Source organism: Epinephelus lanceolatus, chromosome 22, assembly GCF_041903045.1.
Source record: "Epinephelus lanceolatus isolate andai-2023 chromosome 22, ASM4190304v1, whole genome shotgun sequence".
NCBI lineage: Eukaryota > Metazoa > Chordata > Actinopteri > Perciformes > Serranidae > Epinephelus > Epinephelus lanceolatus.
Window position 1 is genome coordinate 21,676,134 of NC_135755.1, and position 17,427 is coordinate 21,693,560.

Sequence of the window (17,427 nt, forward strand, 5' to 3'; positions counted from 1 at the left end):
TGGTACAAAAATAACCAAACAAAGCAAGGCAAACACCCAAAGAACAAAGAAAAAATGAAATTACATAATGAATATTGTCTGTGATATTTGTTTTTTTTCCTGAGGAATTATTTAAATAGGTGACACAATACTGTTGGGATTCACAGGACCACAGATGGTTTGTCATCAATCTAAACTGGACGTGTGAAGGCTTTTTCTCTCTGCATGCTCTTTGTTCTTCAAACAAAGACAGCTATTTGACACTCATATCTACAGGAGGTCATCTCACACCTCAATGACACACAAGTCTCAAAACTTGATTGGACAAGACCATCTCTCTTACTCGGGAGCTGCCAAGCCACCCATACCTCTTTCCGGCTGGTCCTGGACCAGTCCAGACGCTCAGATCCTTGCTCCTTGCCCTGAACCATCAAAGGTGGGGCAATTGATTACAGACTCTCTAACCTGAACCAGAATGTTAGAGGTGCAAGCACAAGGTTTGCAACTAGCTTTCTAGCAACAAGGAGAACCATGTGAGTTAGCACCCAGCATCTAACTCTGCAAAGACCCTGAGTGATCAGCTTCCTCAGAGTTTCACCTTTGGAACAAAGGAAACAACAAAGACTGCACCTGGAACCACAGCTCTTTTTAGCCTTCTTCCGCAGGCTAACAAAGCAGTACACCACCAAGTGACTCTTTCTCCCATCCACTCAAGGATCGGTAACACAACAACTGGGCATAGCTTTATCACAACTTTACAGGCTAAGCAAGACTGTTTAACTTGTTGTATGTGATTTAATGCTGTCATTGAGTTATTGTTGTGATTGTTTGCAGTCAGGTCATTGGTTAGTTGGCTTCGCCAAAGCTAAGTGTTTAGTTTGCTAATACTGTTCACAAACAGATTATTGCACACAACTAAACAATCTCTGCACTAATCCAGACCGTTTGCAACACATGTCATAGACTCATTAACAAATAGGCTTTCAACAGAGCTACACCCAAACAGGCATCTCAAAGTTCCCGCTTCTTTTCCTTTGTCTTTGTCCTGACCGCATGGTCAGACAAACACCTCCCCCAACCTGAAGCTAGCTTTGATTCGGCCATCTTGTAGTTCCCTGTTGTCAGCCATTTTGTTTTGTAGGCCAAACGGCTCTTTGATCACCACACCCGCCTTTGTCTTTCTCTTTTCTCTCTCGCACACACACACACACAAACACACACACACACACACACACACACACAAACACACCAAGCACCCAAGCAACACCACAGCCAACTTAACATTGGACTTGTACTAGGACAACCTGTTTTAGCCTTACCCTCCTTTTAAGACCTAACAATGGCGAACCCCTGTTTAGAACAATTTACCTCTTCCATTGCACAGAGCCTAAACTCTGGCTGTCCAGAACTCATCAGCAGATTAAGTCTCGGTGAATGCATTGAAGAGATAAACTCTCTACTCAGCGACAATTGTGATGCACAGACTGCATCCAGTGGTACATTGTTAAAATGCTTGCTTCTGATCTTTCACAGGCAAACCACCCTTGCCTTTCAGAGCAAATCAGCCTTAGAAAAGGAGGTAGAAAGTCTAAGAGCGCAAAATGCTTCCCTCCTCCATGAAGCACAGATGGCTAACAAGAAAGCCATGCGCTATTTAGATGATTTGCATTCAGCAGAGTTAGACCTCTGCTCACATAAAGAAGAACTTTTTAGGCTTAGATCAGAACATCTAGCCCCAGTACAGTCTTACAGCCAGTGTGATTCCGGCTTTTCTGATTCCCACTCCTCCCTGGATGAGAGGTTAGCACCTCCTCCGCTCAGTAAGTGGAAATCTTTCCCACCAGACCCTAAGTCTTTGGGAATCAAGTCAGCTCCCCAACTTCCACCAACAGACAGAGGTAGCAGTGACCTGACTTCCCATGTCCCAAACACAGATGTTGAGGAAACATGTAGTTTATCTTCAGGATATTCTGTCCCATGTATTCCTCAGAAACTGATTTTTGATCATTTCACCCATGCTCAGGGGGAAAGGGGGTTTGAAAACCATTCAACCTCGGCCTTCCAACCTCAGAGACCTGCAGCATGTGATTCACACCTCCTTAGGAATGCTAATTTAGTCTCGCCTTCACCAGACAGGACCTCTGACTGCTCTCGCTTTGAAGTGCTTGAGTTTTTAGCTAAAGACATTGAACTGTTTGATCCAAACAACTGTGATCAACATGTTGATGATTATTTGAGAGAGCTTGACAACTGTCTAGTTGACCTGCCCCAGACAACTGAAAGGGAGAAGATTAAACTTTTGTGGAAGACCAGCTCCAAAGCTGTCCACAAGTTTATTCAGTGCCAGCATCCCAGTGTCAGAAGTAACTACACAAAGCTCCGTCAAGCACTGAAAGAAGAATTTTCTGCCACTGCTGACGAGATTGATTCTATGGTTGCAGCCATCCAAATTAAACATTCATGTCTGGAGAATCCTAGGGAATATTACAAACATTTGAGACACGTATACTTTCAGGGCAAGAATGCACCAGGCTTAGAAGAGAACCCAAGCTTGAAGTCCCTGTTCTTGCATAACCTGCATCCTTGTGTACATACTCACGTTGTACTCATGACATGTAATAGTATCCCATCCATGCATGAGCTCAGGAAGTTGACACAGGTAGCTTGGGAAACTGCTGTCCCTTCCAAAGCCACAGGGATACCAACTGAACCTGCCAGTTCAAATCCTGCAGTGTCACACAGATCTTCTGCCCCAAAACACCACCCTCACAACAGCTCGAAGGGGTGTGTGAAAAGACAGCAGGGAGACAAGAAGCATAACTGCTATGTCCCCCAACTGCGTCGAGATGGCCAATCACAGAACAGAGGCTGTAGAAGGCCATACTCAGAGATTCTGGCCCAGAACTGTGACCTGCCAATTGACCAGTCAGATGATGAGCACAGCATCTCTGACATGTCTGACCACAGTTCAGATGACAGTCAAAATCTTACAGACAGTGACAGCGCCTCTGAATGCCTCTCTGCCTCTAGCTACCGGGAGCATTACAGCCCTGAGCCACCAGCTAAGCACAGGCACTCCAGAGCTTGCTCCTTGTTTAGTCCACCCCTGTACTGATAGTAACGCAAATGCTAATCCAAAGTACCTTGTTTCTTGCAGTTAGGCAGACTTGAATTGCCAGCAACAGCAGCAATCTCAGTAATTCTAAACTGTAATAGCCAGACACCCTGCTATTACAGTAGTTTAGGTAGCCTAAATTCTGATTGGACTGAGACACCACTGTCCAACTTTGCAGGTACACCTGGATTATTTTTGTAAATTCTTGTCAGTTACACCCCTAATTTCAAAACACTAGGTTAGGACATCATGTTATGACTTCATACACATAGTCATACACATGCTCTTCTCATTGTAGGTGACACCCTCCCTCCATCTCACCTAACACATTTACATAACTAACTCCTGTTCTCACTAACACCTACTAAGAAACTCAAGTTAGTTATTATTGTTTATCTGGAGTTGTTCTGTAACCTGAAGGTTTTGTTTTGTACTTAGAGACTATTCTTGCTTAGCCAAAATAGATAGTACCAACAAATGCCCAGTTGGTTAACAAACTGCCCAGATGTTACCATGTGAATGGACTGACAAATGAACTTCTTCAACTGTGGACTGAAGATATTTTGCCCTCAGGATAACACATCAAGTGCAATCCTTAGACCAAAGGGGGGATGTTGGGATTCACAGGACCACAGATGTTTTGTCATTTCCTCTGCATGCTCTTTGTCTTCAAACAAAGAGAGCTATTAGACACCCATCTCGACAGGAGGTCTCACCTCACACCTCAGTGAGATACAAGTCTCACAACTTGATTGGACAGGACTTTTACAGTGACATGTGACTCTGTGATGTCACAGGCTTGTAGAAGATCTGCTCCCTTCCAACAGATCTCTCTCTCTTGCTCCAACTGCAGAGCAGCTCACACCTCTTTCTGGCTGGGCCTGGACCAGCCCAGATGCGCAGATCCTTGCTCCTTGCCCTGAACCATCAAAGGTGGGGCAATTGATCACAGACTCTCTAACCTGAAACAGAAAGGTAGAGGTGCAAACACAAGGTTTGCAACTAGCTTTCCAGCAACAAGGAACTAAGTGAGTTAGCACCCAGCATCTAACTCTGCTAAACCCTGAGCGACCAGCTTCCTCGGAGTTTGACCTTTGGAACAAAGGACACAACAAAGACTGCACCTGGAACCACAACCACCTTCTCAGTCTTCTTTTGCCAGCTAACAAAGCAGTACACCACCAAGTGACTCTTTCTCCCATCCACTCAAGGATCGGTAATGTAACATCTGGGCATAGCTTATCACAGCTTAACAGGCTAAGCAAGACTGTCTAACTTGTTGTATGTGATTTGATGCTGTTTATTGAGTTATTGTTGTGATAGTTTGCAGTCAGGTTATTGATTGGTTGGCTTCACCAAAGCTAAGTGTTTAGTTTGCTAATACTGTTCACAAACAGATTCTTACACACAACTAAACAATCTCTGCACTAATCCAGATCGCTTGCAACACATGTCACATTCACATAGACTCATTAACAAATAGGCTTTCAACAGAGCTACATCCAAACAGGCATCTCAAAGTTCCCGCTTCTTTTCCTTTGTCTTTGTCCTGTCCACACGGTCAGACAAACACCTCCCCCAACCTGAAGCCAGCTTTGATTCGGCCATCTTGTAGTTCCCTGTTGTCAGCCATTTTGTTTTGTAGGCCAAACGGCTCTTTGATCACCACACCCGCCTTTGTCTTTCTCTCTTCTCTCACACACAGACACAGACACACACACACACACACACACACACACACACACACACACAAACACACACACACACACACCAAGCTTGTATATAGTTAGTTAGAATTTGTGTGTTTTGGTTTGCTTTGCTAGTTTGTGAATAAATATAGTTCTTTGGAATCATACCCGCTTTCTGTTTAATGTTGCACAAGAGTGAATGAATAGTCAACCTCTGCTGCGTCAAGAACTATGAAATCCTTCAGGCTTTACTGTTAATTTTGGTTGTTGTCATTAATTTAATTATTAATCAAAACTCCAAATTAATAGTTTAGTGTATTTTATGAGACTGATATCTTTAACTGGCTATCATTTTTCCCTTTACGGGAATGGTGCCCCACGAGGTGATTTAATGTTAATTAAGTCACATTATTTAACATAATTATTAATTATTAATAATAATTATTAATTATTTCCGATAGCCAATTAAATCCCTACATATTTGGTGTCCCTTGGTGAGACCTAATATATTGACCTCAACATATTTAGTGCCGCCGTGTGAGGTAAATATATGTTGATCCCAACATATTTGGTGCCTCCGTGTGAAGCCCAAATTTAAATCCTAACACATGTATTAATGTCAACATGGGGTGTCACAATATAATCCACTACAGCCTTTCCCCTGACAGAAAAAGAAGTAAAGTTATCATTCTCCGGATTCAACCTCCCATTAAGCACACAGCATTTTGAGTCCTTCAGGAATTCAATGAAGACACCCCCATGACTATTCACACCTGCATTCAATATCACTCTAGGCGAAATATCATCTTCTTCAATATAATCCCTCAAGTCTGCGATGTGACTGTTAAAGTCCCTGCAGATATAGACAGAGTCTGCATAAGCAGAATAACTCAAAGCTATTAAATGACTAAAGAAAAGATCAGCGTTTCGACCCCATTGACATTTCTGGTGATAAGTAGCAGGAAATTATAATAAAAGAATAATGTGACAACCGATGCTCAAAATGTAAACAGAGGATTCCATCATATGATTTATCTGTTATGTTAACATCAAACTGGTCAAAAACAGTGTTCTTAACAAAAATACCAATACCGCCGGAGGCTTTCACGGCTCTCCTGTGAGCAGTGCGATTATGACCAAACCACTCAAATCCATCCATTTCTGGAGCATGGCAGAATAAATGAGTCTCATTTAAACAAATGAAGTCGGGTTCAAGAGAGCGAAGCAGTACTTTCCTGAGTTCACAGTTATTCAAAGTCCATCCATTAACATTCCATTGAACTAAGCGAAACCGTTCATTTAAGGGCTGGGCATTAATCACCTCAAACCAGCCCCACTCCTCCGGCTGCGTTTTCTTTGAGAAGAGTCCTAAAATTATAATCCAACAGCCGTTCTGTGTGCGATTTGGCAGATGAAACATAAACTCTCTGGTAGCTGCTGTGCTTTTCTCCTGAGCACCGCCACTTTTTCTTGCACCGATCGGAGTTCAACTTTTACCAGCCCCGGCGGGCGGCCTCTCGTGCGTATGCGCTCAACTGCGACTGGGTCGGGAACGGGGTCACACTAAAGGCCCTCACGCAGTAAATCTTTCACCAGCACCATCAGATCTTCATTTTCCGCATGTGGTAATCCCACTATGATTAGTGAGACATCTGGATCAAACACATATTTCTTGTGTACAACTTTCTCGGTTATTTTCAGCTCAATCACTTCCATTCTTGAGCTCAGGATCCCCACTTCCAGATCCAAAGTATGATTCATTTCTTTGACCATTTTTTCCAGCTCCTTTTTCATTACAGCTTGGTTCTCTGAGTTCAATTTTTCCATCACCCCGCGCAGGTTATCAATTTTAGTATTCACCTGCTTCTCCAACACGCTCTGCATGCGGTCCATCTTCGTGTTGAGTGCCTTAATTTCATTCATTAAAGCAGCGTTGCCGTTGCTCTCAGCGTCCAATTTTTTTGATCTCTGTGCTCTCGATCCATCAGCCATGATTCCATACAGGGAAGACACAAAACGGGCACCAACAGTTTATAAACCAGTTCAAGAAGTTTTGGTGAGATAAGTTGAGTAATTCCCGAGGAATTTTATAAATTCTTAGAGACAGAAAATAGACAAGGACGCTCACTGTACAGTGAGTAGTTTTATTTTTATGTCACACTCTTATGTCACACGCACTAGCAATGGATGTTTTCCATGCCAATAAAGCCCATTTAATATGAATTGAATTAAACCCTGTAGTGTAATGTTTACTGAAGTGTGTATACTGTACCTTTAAGTTGACCTTTAAAGATACGTGTTGAAGCAGTGTACTCTGTGCACTGAGAAGTCGCACACTGGTTTATTATTTTATGTATTCTTATGACACACACACTCACTGAGCATTTAAGTATTGTGGTGGAGAAGTACCTAGGCATCATTTCTAAAAATAGCATTAGGGGTGGGCTCAGAAACACTGGTGGAAAGTTAGGGGAATTACAGCTTGTCCTGATATGACCCTGGTAAGAGGAGGCGGTCTTAGATTGTCCAGGAAAACATTACGAGTACAAGTAAAGAGGCGGGGTTTAGGATGAAGGGAGAAAAAGTGAAGATTCAGCAGAAATATGACACCGTTATGGTGGTAGGATGAAAGGAAAAAAGTGGAAACTCAGCAGAAATGTGACATCGTTACGATCAGAGCCAAGTGGGAAGGATTAAGAAAGAGACGACTCAGCAGAAAATCTTCACAATAAAAACGAGTGCGCAAACAAAGAAATTTCAGTCCTGCTCCGGAGCTTGACTCATTGAGTTTGATGTGTTTGTTGCCTGTGAGCACATTAAACTCAGTTGCATCTGATTCTACGTGTCTCCAGTGATTTTTTACCTCTGAGTATTTGAGTTTTTGATATCTAATAGAAAACAAAGAAAGTCCGTTCGAGAAGATGGGAACGAGGTCGCGAGCTTTCTGGCCCAGCTCCAGACCTTTAGTTTTTGTTTCGACAACCATTCATATTAAAAAGCAGTGCACCTGCGCAACACAACAGGGTGTAAGTTTGCTAAGCCCTGGATCAGAGTGCTGTGTTTCTTTAACCCATCCCAGCTCTTTATACTACGTCGCCTGAGTTCCTCTCTTACTCCAGTAATAATTGCTATGGCCTCTAGAGGTTACCACTCAACAAAATAACCAAAATATGGGTTATGATTGCTGCTCATAAAGACGACATGCATAACCACTTTTTTTTCTCAAAGATATTTTTATTGAATTTTTCCCAAATATATGATACAGGTGTTAAGTGTTGACAGGAAGTTTGTAAAATACACAGTCAGCTCATAGGTCGAGAGAGATAATCCTGTCCATGCACAGTAGGGAGAAAATAAAAACACAACACAAAACAAAAAAACCTTATCTAACCCACCCACCCCACCCATGATTTCCAAGCCAGACTAGGCCCGTTTCCACCGCAGGAACTTCAGGGTAATTTTACGGGGCCAGGGCCATTGGTGCGTGTCTCCACCGCAGGAACCACCCCCGAAGGAGTTCCGGAACATTTACAGGGGCTAAACAAGTCCCTGCCTCAGAGTAGGTACTCAGAACGACCCCAAAAAACTCCTGGCTGGGGCTTGGGGATTACTTGGTGCTGATTGGATATACTGCATCAGTGGCTGCAGCTGACAGGGACAGCTCACAACAGCAGCAAAGCTAACATCAGGACGTCATCTGTTAAAAGCCTCCTGTTGTCGGATACGACATGAAACTACTCCAGTTAGCTCAATCATGTTGTAACTAAGACATCCGCTGGAAATTTTTTTTTCACGAACCGTTTATTGAGTTACTGAGTATTACAGACACCGCTAAGGGCTATCAGCTAACGCTGCGTCGTCCCAGTCAAAATGGTCGCGCAACGATTACGTCACCTTTCTCAGTGGAGACACGGCAGTTGAGAGGGCCGAGCGAGAAGACGTTCCTGTAGTAGTTCCTGCCCCCAAATAGTACCAGGAACTTCTTCAGTGGAAACGGGCCTTTTTACATAAGAGAATAAACAGGACAAATAGACCAATTGTACTTCATTCCTGGAGTGATACAGGTAACAGCTGGAAGTCGGGTTTCAATCTATGACGGTAAAGGAAAAAATTCTGTTCTGGAAAAGGTTTTCTCCATCAACTACAGACCTAATTACATCAAAATAACATCCTGGAAAGGTGTCAGTCTGGGTTCAGGGCATATCATAGCACAGACTAGGGCCTTGCTGAAAGTGTTCAATGATCTCTCTCTCTAATCTCTGTTGACACTGGAAACTGTGCCATCCTAGTTCTTCTTGACCTCAGCGCTGCATTCGATACTGTGGATCGCAACATCTTAATCAAACGCCTCCAGTTTGGTGTCAGCATCAGTGGCACTGCATTAGACTAGTTCACTTCCTACCTCAAAAATAGAAGTTTGGAACTGGATGGCACAGAATTTCCTCCAGCTGAATGAGGGCAAATCAGAAGTTGTCCTCTTTGGCCCCCCTGACTCCATTAGAGGGTTTTCTGACCAGCTCGATAGCCTCTCTAACTATGTTAAAACCCATGCCAAAAATCTGGGCGTGATATTGACGCCACCTTTAAATTGGAGAAACAAATAAATACAGTGGTAAAAGCCAGCTTTTTCCAACTTGGCACCATTTCCAAAATCAAGCCATTTCTCTCCCTAAAAGACCTGGAGACAGCCACCAACACTCTCATCTCCTCCCGTTTAGACTACTGTAACTCTCTGTACACTGATGTCAGTCAGTCCTGTCTGTCCTACCTCCAGCTGGTTCAGACACCGCTGCTAAGCCTGTCTCAGGTACCCCGAAGAGAGACCATATCACACCTGTTTCGGCCTCTCTCCACTGCCTGCCAGTAAAGTTCAGAGTTGACTTTAAGGTTCTCCTTAACAAGGTTCTGTTGTGTCTCGTCAAGTATGTTAATTTTATTCATGTTCATGTTTAGTGTTTCATATTTTATGTCATGCCTTAGATTAGTTTCATGTTTAGTCTTTTGTTGTCATGAGCACTTTATGTTAAGTTAAAGTCACTCATGTCCAGTCTCGTTGTGCACTTCCTGTTTTATTTTGTACTCACCTTTTCCCTCTCATTTCAGTCCCTGACTTCCTCCCTTTGTGTGATTTTCTCGCCATTGTGATTGTCTACCCCGCCCCTGATTGGTTTCATCTGTGTTCCCCTACCTCATGTATAAATAGTCCTTGTCTCCCTTTGTCTTGTTGCCAGTTCATCTTGTTCAGTCTCTGTGATGCCTGGTTTTCATGTTATCAGGTTTGATTCTAAGTTGTGATGTTTTTTTGATTCTCATTGTGAGTGTTTTGTTTTGTACTTTGTATATCCTCCCTGAGAGCGCCTTTTGTTTAAATAGATTTTACCAAGTAAAATACTTTTGTTAAATCTACTGTGAGTCCTGCATTTGAGTCCACCAGTTTCGTGTCTGAGGTCGTTACAGAACGAACTGGCCAAGCATGGGCTCAGCCGACCCGAAGAAACTCCAAACTGCCCTCTCTGCACAGGGCTCCAAGATCCATCAGCACGAGACACAGCTGAGCACAATCAGCCGTGGCGTGAAGGACCTCACACAGCGTCAGGAGGAGTTTCAAGCCTCAGTCATCTCTCAAGTAAACCACCTGGCAGTGCAACTACACCAAGTCCTCACTCACCTAGGGACTGCACCTTCAGTGACACCACCTGCTGAGAATCCTGCTGCTGCACCGGCCATGAATCACGCTGCTCCATTGTCTCTGCGTTTGGCCTCACCGGAAAAGTTTTCAGGGGACTCAGGTGACTGTAGAACTTTCTTAGTCCAGTGTGACCTGCACTTCAGGCACAACCCGGCAGCTTTTGTGTCAGACCAGGCTAAAGTGACGTTTATTGTGTCCCATTTAACTGGCAGAGCCGCCGCTTGGGCCACTGCTGAATGGTCCAGAGACTCTAACATCTGCCAGTCACTCACAGTTTTCCAAGATACCATGAGCAAAGTATTTGATCACACCTCACCTGCCAGAGAAGCCTCTCAGGCCCTCATGCAGATCAAGCAGCGCCAACGTCAAGTAGTCGATTATGCCATTGAGTTCCGCACTGTAGCCACAGATAGCGGGTGGAACACACCAGCTTTAATAGATGCTTTTATGAATGGACTCTCGGAACCCATTAAAGATCATTTAGTGCCCTTAGAGCTCGTCCAGGATCTAGAAGCCATCATAGCCACGTCAATTCATGTGGACAAAAGGCTCCGAGAGAAGGAGAGAGAGCGGAGTCAGACTGCAGTTCCTCCTCCCAGTCACCAGGGGTACAGGGGTACACTCCGGGGATCCAACCTTCAAGGACTTCTCCGTTCCCCACGTCAGCAGGTTCCGGGAAGACAGCACCACCACGTGCATCGGAGGAGCCAATACAGCTGGGGAGGACCAAGATCTCAGACAGCGCCGTCTGCAGGAGGGATGCTGCTTCTACTGCGGACAGCTGGGCCACCGACTTGCCACCTGTCTAGGAAAAGATCGAGCTCACCAGCCATGAGGAGGGCGCTGGCAAGCAGGTTTGCCTCTGCCTTTCCTCCTCGATCACTGATACAGGTAAAACTTTCCATAAATAACCAGACTGTAACTCAGGGGGTGTTAATTGACTCTGGGGCAGACGAAAGTCTCATGGACTGGAATCTAGCCCGACAGAACCAGGTTAAGACTATTCCACTAACCCATCCTGTTAATGCAAGTGCCTTGGATGGTTGTTTATTGTTTAAAGTGACTCACTGTACTGAACCTATTCAGGTAACATTAAATGACAACCACACAGAGATCATGCAATTTCATTTGTTTGACTCAGCACAGCATCCGCTGATTTTGGGGTTTCCATGGCTGAAAAGACACAACCCTCACATTGATTGGCGCTCAGGCAAAATTAAGGGGTGGGGAGAAGAGTGTGAACACTCATGTAAAACTAATCATGTGACATGGACAGACATCTCTGAGGCTCCAGTGACTGAACTAAGCTCAGGCAACGACTCTGACTACCCAGACTTATCAAATGTACCCTCATGTTATCATGACTTAAAAGAAGTCTTTAACAAGATGAAAGCCATGTCACTCCCTCCTCATCGATCTTTCGATTGTGCCATTGACCTGCTACCTGGCACGCCCATCCCCAAGGGGCACCTCTACTCCATCTCTGGGCCAGAGAGAGCGGCCATGGACGAGTACATCACCTCATCACTGAAGGCTGGAATAATCCGTCTGTCCTCCTCTCCAGCTGGTGCAGGCTTCCTTTTTGTGGGTAAGAAGGATGGCTCTCTCAGGCCATGCATTGACTATAGCCCCTTAAATGACATTACGGTAAAGAACTGTTACCCACTCCCGTTAATCTCCTCTGCCTTTGAACTACTCCAAACTGCCACAGTCTTCACCAAGCTAGATCTCAGAAATGCTTATCACCTTGTCAGGATCAGAGAAGGAGATGAATGGAAGACAGGTTTTAACACTCCTAGTGGACATTATGAGTACCTTGTCATGCCTTTTGGACTTTGCAATACTCCAGCTGTTTTTCAGACATTTGTGAATGATGTTTTGAGAGAGTTTTTGAATGTTTTTGTGTTTGTGTACCTCGACGATATTCTGATTTTCTCACCAGATACTGAGACTCATACAATTCATGTTCGCTAAGTCCTTCAGAAGCTGTTGGAGAACCAACTTTACGTCAAAGCTGAAAAATGTGACTTTCATGCAGCTACTGTCTCTTTCCTGGGCTACATCGTCACTGCCAACCAGATACAAATGGACCCGGCTAAGGTCAGTGCTGTGGCCAATTGGCCAACTCTGAACAGCAGGAAAAAGGTACAGCAGTTCCTGGGGTTTGCCAACTTTTACAGAAAGTTTATTCGAAACTTCAGTTCTGTTGCCGCACCCCTGCATGCACTCACCTCTTCCAAGGCACCTTTTCAGTGGACCCCCAGGCCGAGACAGCTTTCAGTGCCTCAAGGAAAGGTTCACCACAGCACCGGTACTCACTGTTCCTGACCCCCAACGGCAGTTTGTGGTTGAGGCTGACGCATCCAACGAGGGCATTGGGGAGGTCTTGTCCCAGAGGTCCGCCAAGGACAACAGGATGCACCCCTGATGCGACCTATGTGTCGTGTAAGTTGACTCCTGCAGAAAAAAATTATGATGTGGGGTACAAAGAACTGTTGGCTGTCAAGGCAGTGCTTGAAGAGTGGAGGCACTGGTTGGAGGGGGCAGAGCAACCTTTTTTAATGTGGACAGACCATAAGAACCTGGAATACATCAGGAAAGCTAAGAGACTCAATTCACGTCAGGCCAGATGGACCCTGTTCTTTAACAGGTTCAACTTCACGCTATCTTTTCGACCAGGCTCACAAAATACTAAACCAGATGCTCTCTCCCGCCTTTATGACCCTGAACCTATTGCCAAATAACCTGAAACAAGAGCGGTTTCATGGCAGATAGAATCTGATGTGAAGCAGGCAAATGTTGTGACTCCGGCACCTAGTGGGTGTTCACATAACCGTTTGTTTGTCCCTGTGTCATTACGCTCCAAGGTAATCCACTGGGCTCACACGTCCATGCTCACATGCCATCCAGGTGTCAAGCGAACTATGTACGTGATCAAGCAGCGGTTCTGGTGGCCGGCCATGGAAAAGGTGGTCCCCAAGTACGTGTCGGCCTGTCCAGTATGTGCCCGAAATAAGACCTCACCTCAGGCCCAAATGGGCCTGCTTCACCCGCTGCCTGTTCCTCAACGGCCATGGTCCCACATCTCCGTGGACTTTGTGACCGGACTGCCACTTTCAAGAAGTAACACAACCATCCTGACGGTGGTTGACCGCTTCTCTAAAATGGTGCATTTCATTTCCCTTGCCAAGTTACCCTCTGCTAAGGAGACAGCAGAGGTCATGATGAATCATGTCTTCAGGATCCATGGTTTCCCCAGTGATATCGTTTCAGACAGAGGACCACAGTTTGTCTCACGTTATTGGAAGGAGTTTTGCCAGCTCCTCGGCGCCACCGTCAGCATGTCCTCTGGCTACCACCTGCAGTCCAATGGTCAGACTGAACGCCTCAACCAGGAGCTCGAGACCTGCCTCCGATGCCTCGTCTCCCAGAACCAGGCCACCTGGAGTGACCACCTTACCTGGGTGGAATACGCCCACAATACTCTTCCCTCGGCTGCCACAGCCCTTCCAGTGCGCCAACGGCTACCAGCCTCCCCTGTTCCCGGCCAATGAGAAGGAGGTCACGGTCCCCTCGGCTCACGCCACGGTCGGATGCTGTCACCGGATTTGGGCCGGTGCTCGGGGGGTACTCCTCCGGAGCTCGGCCCTGATGAAAGTGGCAGCAGACTGACGCCAACGACCGGCTCCTCTCTACAGTCCTGGCCAGAGGGTGTGGCTTGCCACCAAAGACTTGCCCCCTCAGGTCCATTCCAGGAAGTTGGCTCCAAGGTTTGTGGGTCCATTTCCCATAGCAAAAGTCATTAACCCTGTTGCTGTGCGTCTACACCTTCCCAGGTCATTAAAGGTCCACTGCACGTTCCATGTCAGCAAGATCAAGCCAGTCAAGGAAAGCGCTCTGGTGCCCACCTCCACTTCCCCTCCACCGCCCCGGATTGTAGACGGCGGCCCTGTGTATACTGTCAGGAAGCTCCTGGCAGTCTGCAACCGTGGCCGTGGAAAACAGTTCTTGGTGGACTGGGAGGGTTACGGTCCAGAGGAGCGTTCATGGATCCCTTTGCATTTCATCATGGACGAAAGTCTGATCAGGGACTTTAATGCCCGCCACCCAGAGACTCCTGGGCCGTCAGGAATCGGCCCTAGAGGGGGGATACTGTTGTGTCTCGTCAAGTAGGTTAATTTTATTCATGTTCATGTTTAGTGTTTCATATTTTATGTCATGCCTTAGTTTAGTTTCATGTTTAGTCTTTTGTTGTCATGAGCACTTTATGTTAAGTTAAAGTCACTCATGTCCAGTCTCGTTGTGCACTTCTTGTTTTATTTTGTACTCACCTTTTCCCTCTCGTTTCAGACCCTGACTTCCTTCCTTTGTGTGATTTTCCCGCTATTGTGATTGTCTGCCCCACCCCTGATTGGTTTCATCTGTGTTCCCCTACCTCATGTATAAATAGTCCCTAGCCGTTTCTCAATATGCGTTCTTGTGCGGACTTGTGTTCTTGTGGACTTGTGACACGTCATCAGTCACAGCCCAAGTACTGTTCCAATTCAAAGTTCACATCTAGCCAAGTTCAGTCGAAATTCCCGGATGTGTTCTCGCCACACCTGTTTCACCAGGGATGCATTGGAGCAGACTTGTTTGGACTTCAGACAGCCAGGTATCCCAGCATGCATTTCGCAACAATCACTGGAAAATGACAAGTGAGGGAAAGGCGCACAGTCGTAAGCCATAATTATCGATATGTTACTGTTGTTTTGTCACAGAACGTAGTGTTTTCATGCGTAGTTTAAACGTCAGACCCATGGTCGATGTTTTAATATAGAGCCCAGTTGAATGTGAGGTCTGCTAGATGACAGCAGTGTCAGCCCTCATGTGTTTATGAGCGCTGACACGGCTGTCATCTAGCGGTGTCAGCGCTCATAGATAATAAACATGTATATGAGCGCTCAGGCTGCCCCAGAGAGCAGCCTCTCTCGGGTAGTCCTTTTGAAATTCGTGGCTGATATCTCTGTGGTTAAATATGAAATGTAATCCGTTTGGGGAATGTCTAATGGGCAACATTCAGTGTCAGTATAAGATATATTCTTATATTATTAAATGTTGTAGCATGTTATTGTTCTTTGCATTCTTTTGCTTATTTAGGCCTATGTGTTTTTACCATTCAATAATGATTTTAAGAATTTATTGTAATTTATTTATTGAATTTAAAGATTAATTGTCTTTATTGTAGTAACTATTTATTCAACAGCATTTTAAAAATTGATTATCTGATATGAATTGTATACCTGATGTCTGAAGTGTGGCTGAATAAAATTTTCCTCTGAACATTTGACCTGTTTGATCCATTTATATTGGTGAAGACAGACTAAATGAGAAACTGCTGTCAGTATAATCCGGTACAGTTCAACAGCACCACAATCTACAACTCAACCCGTTAATAAAATGTCAGACTAAATATTAAACTGCTTTTGTTTTTTCTAGGTGTACCAAGTAAACTGTCAAGTCTCCATAAAAATGTAGACAGAAAGCATAATGATGAGACAAATGCAGCGATGGACAGTAACTAAGTATATTTACTCAAGTAGCTACTGTACTTAAGTACAAATTTGATGTACTTTGGGTATTTCCATTTACTTAGAGGGAAATACTGTACATTCTACTCAAGCTACATTTATTTGATAGCTATAGTTACTTTTCAGATAGTTTGTTTTATATGTTGTTGTTTCATATTTACAAGTTGCTGTGTGTTATAGATTAGACTAGTACACCAGTGACAGGTGTTAAAATTAGTTCTACCATGACAACATTTAAATGCTGCTCACATGTAGCATACGTTGATCAATTAATACTCAATACATATTCATGTATATGATGATAACAACACTTGAAATTGGGTCACTCTGCATAATGCGTACTTTGAACTTTTAATTTTAAGTAGGCCTATATTTTGCTGACAATACCCAGATACTTTTACTCAAGTCAGATTTGGTATGCAGCAATTTAACTTGTGACTGAGTTATTGTTCTTTGTTGTGATATTCCTGGGTACTTTGTCCACAACTGGACAAACATATCGAACAGACAAGCAAGCATCGCATGTCTGTTCGATATGCTTGCATATCGAACAGACATGCAAGCATCGCATGTCTGTTCGATATGCGATGCTTGCATGTCTGTTCGATATGTTTGTCCAGTTGTGGACAAACATATCGAACAGACATGCAAGCATCGCATGTCTCATCCTCATCCTCATTCTCCGCTGTCTTTCTGGGATCTGCCTCCTCAGCTGGGCAGCCTCCTCCTCAGCCTGCAGGTACAGCAGTCCTGCTGCAATAACTGCGCCAAGATGCCTTCTCCGATCCATTATTGATTTTTGATTTCCATCTCGCCAATGCTCACGATCACAATAACCACCAACTCTCCACAAACTTTGCCCCCCGCACTTGACTTTTGATTATAATCAGAAGCCAGCTGCGGGGAAAAGGTTTTAAAAGACATTTTATGAAAATATTTTGGCTATTTATATGTTTTTGTGTGTCAGTTATATATGTTGAAACGTTAAAAACATATACATATTAATTTCTTACAATGTCTATGAAAAGACGCAGGGCTGTGTTGTTTTATTCTAAATGCATGTATACACAACACAGTACAACAGCCAAGGCAAGCGGAGGTGGTGACATCATCAAGTTCACTGCTGTTCCAAAAGCAGAAATGACTGTACTCCCGTCCTCCCGTTCTTGGGAAGTCCAGACTCTTGCGTGGACGTGCCAAGTCCGAACTTGCCAAGTCCACAAGTCCGAACTGCCGAACTTGAGTATTGAGAAACGGCTCCTGTCTCCCTTTGTCTTGTTGCCATTTCGTCTTGTTCAGTCTGTGTGATGCCAGGTTTTCATGTTATCAGGTTTGAATCTAAGCTGTGATATTTTTTTGATCATCATTGTGAGTGTTTTGTTTTGT

General features: G+C 44.5%; 1 long non-coding RNA gene across 1 annotated transcript in view; it reads right to left on the reverse strand.

Annotated features, from left to right (window-relative positions):
• Positions 1–17,427, reverse strand: part of LOC144459797 (uncharacterized) — a 52,777-nt gene that overhangs the window by 672 nt on the left and 34,678 nt on the right. The window lies entirely within an intron of this gene.